The sequence below is a fragment of the Crotalus tigris genome, unplaced genomic scaffold, assembly GCF_016545835.1.
Source record: "Crotalus tigris isolate CLP2741 ecotype Arizona unplaced genomic scaffold, ASM1654583v1 scf7180000019070.2622420, whole genome shotgun sequence".
NCBI classification, from domain to species: domain Eukaryota; kingdom Metazoa; phylum Chordata; class Lepidosauria; order Squamata; family Viperidae; genus Crotalus; species Crotalus tigris.
Genome location: NW_024097360.1, coordinates 699,829 through 707,789, shown reverse-complemented (window position 1 = coordinate 707,789; position 7,961 = coordinate 699,829).

Genomic DNA, 7,961 nt, shown 5'->3' with positions numbered 1-7,961 from the left:
CTTACAGGCTTCCTAAGGCACCTGCAGAACCCCGTGAAGGAAGAAGACATTAGAATGAAAGCATGATGACTTCCAGTTCCGATTCACGGTTACTGCGGTCATGCGATGAGACTCGTCTCTTCACTGGCCCTTTTCCCTTCGCCGGTAGACCCCGAAGGGGGTTGAAAGTCACCCTGGAGGGGCAACCAACGATGAAGAGGCTTGCTGGTGACTGCGGGAGGGTGGCAGCTTCTCCCGTGGCTCCAGCTGACTCCTTAGGGCCGACAGAGCAAAGATCGTCCTGTAAGATGGCCGATCATCTAGCTGCACCAGCCGAAAGTCACAAGAACACCTAGGCGTAAAGAACCACTGCAGATGATCCGGGTGAGATCCTTCCTTTTCCTCTCTTCACCCTATTTTTCTTTTTGCCTGTAAAAAGCCCTCTTTGAACTATTTCCTTCCTTTAAGAGAGCGGCGTTTGACTGTTTGGGAAGAAAAGCTCTGAATAAAAGGATAGAATAATTAACTTTAATGCCTATATTCTATTTTTAACTGGGGTCCTGAAAAAACTCTTTTACAGAGCTTTTTTTCTATATAAAAAAGGAAAATTCATTTTATTGGTGTCTGGGAAAGAGTCTATAACCCACTGAGGACAACCTGTGGTGAAACTTAATACTGCAATTGCCTGCATCTGTTTGGAGATGAGGTTGGTCTGACCTTCAAACTACTATAAAAGGGAAAAGATTAAGAAGTTTGCAGCTGTTAGAAATTGTGGGGGTGGACATTGGTTAATCCTGATTAAATATAGCCTCCACTAAAACATAAAAGGATTGCTTCTAACTATTATTGAAATGGAGAAACCAAATACAACTAAACTGTAAACCTATATTGGAAAAAATCCATGAAGCCACGGAGCAAGTATGCGCTAAAATAAAAGAGATTACTACAGAAATAAAAGTCAGAAACCTCACTACAAACCTCCAAACTGACTTTCAGACTTCAATTGACTACTCCATAGGCCAAAATATACTAGAAGAGGAATTAACTTACGTTAAAGAGGAATCTATATCACCTCATAAATGTCCTATTGAGACTTTTGAGGACCAAAAGGTAACCTTAATCAAACTATACCCAACTGCAAAAACAACAGGAATTGATGTACAAACATGACTTATTGAGAACAATGATAACTTTGATAACCAACTATTAACTATAAAACTAGATAAAACTGAATGTTTTATTCAACTGAACCAAACTTTGAGACTTGAACCTTTAAAGCAACAAGGGTCTAACTACAATGGAGTCAGGCCTTTAAAACAGAGGATGGGATGTTTTTCATTGACCCAAATGACATCACAAGGAATAAAGGGAGATCTATCTGCTGAAATAGAGGATCTGTTATGGAAACTGGCTTGGCACAAAAAGAAAGCCAGAATAAGACTGAAAAAAGAGACTTAAAACTACATGTAATGGGTCAAAAAGGTTTTGTAGAGACACAGATTGCTTTAAGGTTTAAGATTTAGAATTAGAAGTGAGAGGAAAACTTGTGATTAGTAGAATATATATCTGAAATAGAATAAGAATGTACTTTCTGAAATAAGATGTTTATTTTATCTATGAAAACTATTTTGTAATGGAACAAGAACAAGAAAATGGAAGAGGCTTCAGAGATTTGGACTGATTTAACAATTAATTGAGTATGTCAAGTTAGTAAGATGATATTTTGTGTAATAATATGTGTTTCTTAGATATGATAATTATTTGAATGAGATTTAGATTTTACCTAATGGACTGAAAGGATTTTGTGTTTTGTTTTGTTATAGAAATAGATTGACTGATAGACTATATATACATACAGTAATGTTTTTTATTTTAACTAGGTTAATTATTATGTAGTGGAAGAAGAAATAAGAGAGATTTGTGAAAAAAATTATGATTTATTAGATTAAGAATTAGAATATATCTGGAAATATCTGAATGTTATTGTTAGAATATTATGTATATTTTAGAAAGGGTACCCGAAGTGTTAATAATATGTTTATTTAAGATTAATTGGATTATGGTAATTGTAAATAAGTAAAGCTTAAAAACAGGATTTGGATTTATATAAATATAATCTTGAAATGGACTATTTTAAATATGTTATACTATTTGAGGGAAACAGAGAGGGAACATCTAATGTATTAATTTGAGTTATATATATATATGACTTTGTTTTTTGATGATTGATTACCCCATCACCACGGTGTTTCTAGAGCACCTCGTTGTAAAAGTTAAAAAAACAATAAAACTTGTTTAATAAAAAAAAAGAATGAAAGCATGACAGCAAAAATCTTACATGGTTTGATTATCCCAGAAGGAGCCATAGGAAGGCTATACATGCATTCAGTCAGCAGGGTCCTATCAAGTGGAGAAAAACTCACTGGCTTTCTTTGCTCTCTGAACTGTTCTCAAATCAGCAGAGGACAGCTATTGCCGAATAAATCATATGCTAGAGAATGGGCTATTATAACCTTGATTATGAGATGAAGACTACTCCAATTGTATTCCTGTTTTTATCTAAGGCATAAAGCAGGGAAAGACCTTTGCATATTTAGAGCCTCTTGCTCTGTGTTTTGACTAGATGGCCTTATTTTCTCTACCACTCTGGGAATGAGAAGTGAGATTGCATGTAATTTAGGAAAGGTGCATTTGTCTATGCATATGTGGATATTCATGCACTCCTTGACACTTTCTGTATTCATAGATGCAAGATGTATGATGGCCTTTGCCAAAAAGTGGAGATAAATAAATGCTCTTAGCTAGCTGAAAGATACTATGGCATACTTGCACACAGTTGCAAATGTTAATACAATTGCAATACGACCATCAAACACATCAAATTATATATGATCACTCTGTTCTAAAATCCAGAGCACAAAAATAACCACAGGAGCCTGAGAAGCTGCTTTATGTTTTTAATGTATAACTGTACAAAGTGCCATCTTGTGGAAAAATAATGTATTTTTTGTGAATGAATTTAAGATTGTAAATGTTGAAGGAGAAAAAAAAATGGTGGGTTAGAAAACCTGTGGCTTTCTAGATATTGTGGAATCTCAGTTCTTATCAGCCTAGCCAGCATAATTAGTGACCATACAAGTGATAAGGAGCCCAACAACATCTGGAAACTCACAAGTTTCTCACTCCTGTATGTTTGGGGGGAAAAGAAAGAGAACTACATTATTACAATTCTGTTGTTATTGCTGCTATGTATCCTCTTTGTTGTGAGAACCTTTTTCTTTTATTACCTCTTTGTTATGCTTCAACAAGTAAACATCCTGTTGATTTAGAAATTATGTTTTAATAAGAGAAATGTGCAGAAGATGGGGAAAACATAAATAGCACAGACACTTGGTTAATAGAGAAACAATGCACAAAGGGATTTGTATTGAACAGCTAAAACATAGCTTTTAGATAGGGTTATTTATTCCTACAGAATATCTAGGTTCCGTTAATATTAGTGTACTTTAGCATTAAAATTATTCCTAAACCTGCCTCCTTGGCAGGTAAAAATTTTCTCAGGCTTGGACTCTAAGCCTCAGTCAAACAGATCCTTCCATCTGCTCCTCCAGTTCTCCAAGTTCCTTCTTTCTGCTGGAGTCCTATGACCTGAGAAAACATTTCAAAACTGGCATCTTTCGACTGATAGTTCCATGCATTAATCCAGAGCTGTTCAATTTTGGCAACTTTTAAGACGTGTGGACTTCAACTCCCAGAATTCCCAAGGCATCACTTCCCAATTGCCTGATGGACTGAATGCTTGATTGATGAAAAAATAAATGCTTGTTCTATTTCACAGTCATGTGGTTGTGCCATTCAAATGCAGTGCCTGACCAGGGGAGGTTTACCTAGAGAAAAAATAGTCCCTTTTCACCAGATTTACAGAAGCATAGACATTCTGTAATACTTGCATTTTTAATAGTGTAAAATATAGTAGTCCCTCGGGATCACATTTTCCTTAGCAATTTTGTAGCTATAGGAACATTGTGTTACCAGTGCATAATACGCTCCAAGGTAAGAATTGGATGAAAACAGAGCAAAAAAGAAAAAAAATTCATATTATATACAGAAAATCTTTTTTTTTTTAAAGAAAAAAAGGATGGAGTACAAGTGAGTTAGCTAAAGGAATGCAACAGAAATCAGATGCTCCATAAATAGGGGTCCTTTTTTCATGACGAATGTACTGTCTTTAGCACCATTGTAACATTCAGGAATTCAAAAGTAATTTCCTGCTGCTGCCTCCCTCATTCATTCATTTGCTTCAATCACCTCCCCCAGCTTTCTCACTTGTTCAACTCACCACTTCCTCACCTCTTCTGTTGCTGCTATCACTGTCATGTTACTTTGCATATTATTATTATTTTTTTGGGGGGGGGGGAATCATTGGAAATGTAAATGTTGGATAACTGAGTTAATCAGAGGCAACCCTTGGTAGCATAAACCCAGTGAAGACATAAGAATGGAAGGAGTACTGCTCTATCATTATTTTAATGCCCTGATTGCCCATTGCCCATCAGGCAATGATAAGTTTACAGTAGCTGCATGGGGTTTTTTAAATCATGGGAATATTTTTCCTGGAAATTGGAATGCCTCTGCTTTGGCCCTAATTGGATGGTAAATGTAGACATGCACCATCAATAACACGTATTTGAGTTCCCTACAAGATTATGAGATACCGCATCACCAGTCCATCCCGAAGGGTACTAGTAGAGCCATTTAAAATCAGGCAAAATACTGCCTGTGTTTGGCTGCTGTAATTTTCTAAATATAGGATTATATCTTGGGTTTTGCTTGAAATTGCCATTGTAGGATTTCAGATAACATGTTCCAGGCTGTGGCAATTTCGTTCTCAACTTGGATCTTCTATCATATACTTTGCTTTGAAAATTTTGAAATTTTGTTTGCTGCTAAAGAGATGTGCAAACATTCTCTTTTGATTTAGGTCACCTGCAGAGCAGCTTCTTTATTCTCAAAAATTTATGCACTTGTTTTATCAGGATTGTATGTCATTTGGTTTCTGGTGGCCTTGGAAGGCTTCCTTGTTTGAATTCAGAAGCATGGACCAAGACTGGAATAAGCTTGTGCCAATTAATTGGTGCACACTGACATTCAGTCAAATGCCAAACAACAATGAATCTTGAGTAAAATAAAAAGTTTCTTTGTGTGTTTTAATTAATGTATGAATATATTTCTGTGCTCACCTATAAAAGGTATGAAAAGCAGGACAGACATGGTTGAGAGTTGCAACAAACTGTCAAGTACAAATAATTGAATGATATGGGGGGGGGGGAAATAAAGGCAGCTTGTGACACTCCAGATATTGTTTATTATTTATTAATCAAACTCATATACTGTCTGGCTCTCATCATTTCCCAAATAAGGAAAATACAATAATAACTAAATAATAATAAAACAAAATACAGGTTGTCCTCGACTTACAGCAGTTCATTTAGAAAACATTCAAAGATACACCGGCTCTGAAAAAAGTGACTTATAACCGTTTTTCACAGTTACGACTGTTGCAGCATCCCCATGGTCACGTGATCAAAATTCAGATACTTGGCAACTGACTCAGATTTATGATAGTTGCAGTGTCCTGGGGGTGGGGATCATGCGATCTACTTTTGCGACCTTCTGACAAGCAAAGTCAGTGGGAAAGCCAGATTCACTTAACAACCAGGTTACTAACTTATCAATGGCAGTGATTTGCTTAACAACTGTGGCGAGAAAGGTTGTAAAATGGGTCAAAATACACTTAATAAATGTCTCGCTTAGCAACAGAAATTTTGGACTCCTATGAGGACTACCTGTACAAAGACCTGCAAATAGAAATAGAATGACTGTAGCCAAAGAAAGTAAAGATAAGACCAATAGTAATGGGAATTTTGGTGTGCAACCCCAAAGTATCTGGAGCATCACTTGAACACCATTGCCATTGACAAAATCACAATTAATCAGCTGCAAAAAAAAAGCAAGCTTTACAGCTTATATCTTGTAATAACACCTTTAATACCATCAAACTACAACACTATCCTATCCCAAGTCCTTGGGAAAGATTTGATAAGTGGATAAAAATGCCAAATCCTAGCTAAGCATCTAGCTGACTGTGTGATGAACCATAATAATAATAATACCAGTTGTAATAGGCACCTGAAGTGCAATTCCAAAACATCTGGAGCATCATTTGAACACCAGCAACAATGTTTTTTTTTCAATGTTTCTGGCTGATCCAAGACTGACACACACCTCTGGGTGTGGCTGGTGCCTTGAGGGCACTCTCCCTGTCTTTTAACTTTGTATATTTTTGTATGTTTGTTATGGTCTTTTTTCTATTTTTTATTTTATTTCATTTTATAAAAGGAAGTTAAATACAAAACTCCAAAAAAAAATAAAAAAAAACCCACGCAATCAATCAAGACATTTAAAAAGTGCATTAAAAATACACATACACATAAATGTGTATTAATAGAAAAACTGTTGCTGGTCTTCAATTATCCCCCATAATCAAATCCTGATTAATACATTACTACAATATTGGTTTCCACCTCTTGTGAAAAAGCCCCAATTTTAAACTAGTAAAATCTATTTGCAAATTATTGACCTGTCATCTATCTACTATATTAATGACAAAATAGTTAACAGGAAGAACACTAATAATAATAATAAAAAGACAAAAGTTAAAATTTCAAAACCCTCTGTTAACCAAGTGTTATTGTAATCAACTTATAGAAAATTTGCCAGGATATCTTACCTATCCCAAATGGTCCTTTTTATTGGAAACTATTCAGAATCTCTTATGTAGTGAGATGGGTAGTGTATAAATTTGATTAATAACGTTTTCAAAATTAAGCTATTTTTTTTAATGTTAAAGTCTCCACTCACATACTTTTCATGTTAATGAAAAAAGGGCAAATTTAACAAGAATTAAAATTCTCAAAAGTAGAAAAAAAAAAGGAAAGGAAAGGAAAAAAATCTATTAGGTTTCTGATTTTCCCCTTTTGATACATCTGCTGTTTTATAAACATTGGAAGTATCTGCCTTACTAATTTTCATCAGCGTTTCCTGATCAAGAGTGTCTCTTCTGAGTGAAGTTGGAAACCAATCTTCTAGAAAGCAACTTCTAGTAGTAATAGTAGTAGAAGTAATAAGTAGTAGTAGTAGTAATAATAATAATAATAATAATTAATAATAATGCAAAGAAGCTGAAGAAACAGTGGACCACCTGGTAAGCTGTTGCAAGAAGATTGCACAGATTGATTACAAGCAGTGGCATGACAAAGTAGCAACAATGGTGCATTGGAAGATCTGCAAAAAATATCATTTGCCTGTAAGCAAAAACTGGTGGGATCATAAAATAGAGAAAGTCATAGAAAATGATAAAATTAAACTGCTCTGGGACTTCAGAATTCAAACAGACAAGCACCTGCAACATAACACCCCAGACTTAACAATTGTCGATAAGAAAGACAAAAAAGTCTGGATAGTGGACGTGGCAGTGCCTGGAGACAGCAGAATAGACGAGGAAGAACTGGAGAAGATAACAAAATACAAAGACCTACAAATAGAAATAGAAAGACTGTGGCAAAAGCAAGCAAGGGTAGTACCAATAGTAATAGGCTCCTTGGGTGCAATCCCAAAACAACTGGAGCACCACTTGAACACCATTGGCATTGACAAATTCGCTATTAGTCAATTGCAAAAGGCGGCCTTATTAGGAACTGCTTCCATCCTGCGACGATATCTGTAATACCATCAAACATCCACATCTGCCTATCCCATGTCCTGGGTAAGGACTCGATAGGTAGACAAAATGCCAAATCCAGTCTGAACATCTGGCTGACTGTGTGATGATCCATAATAATAATAATAGTTGGAAGGGACCTTGGAGGTCATTGAGTCCAACCCCATGCTCAGGCAGGAACCCTACACCATTATAGACAAAT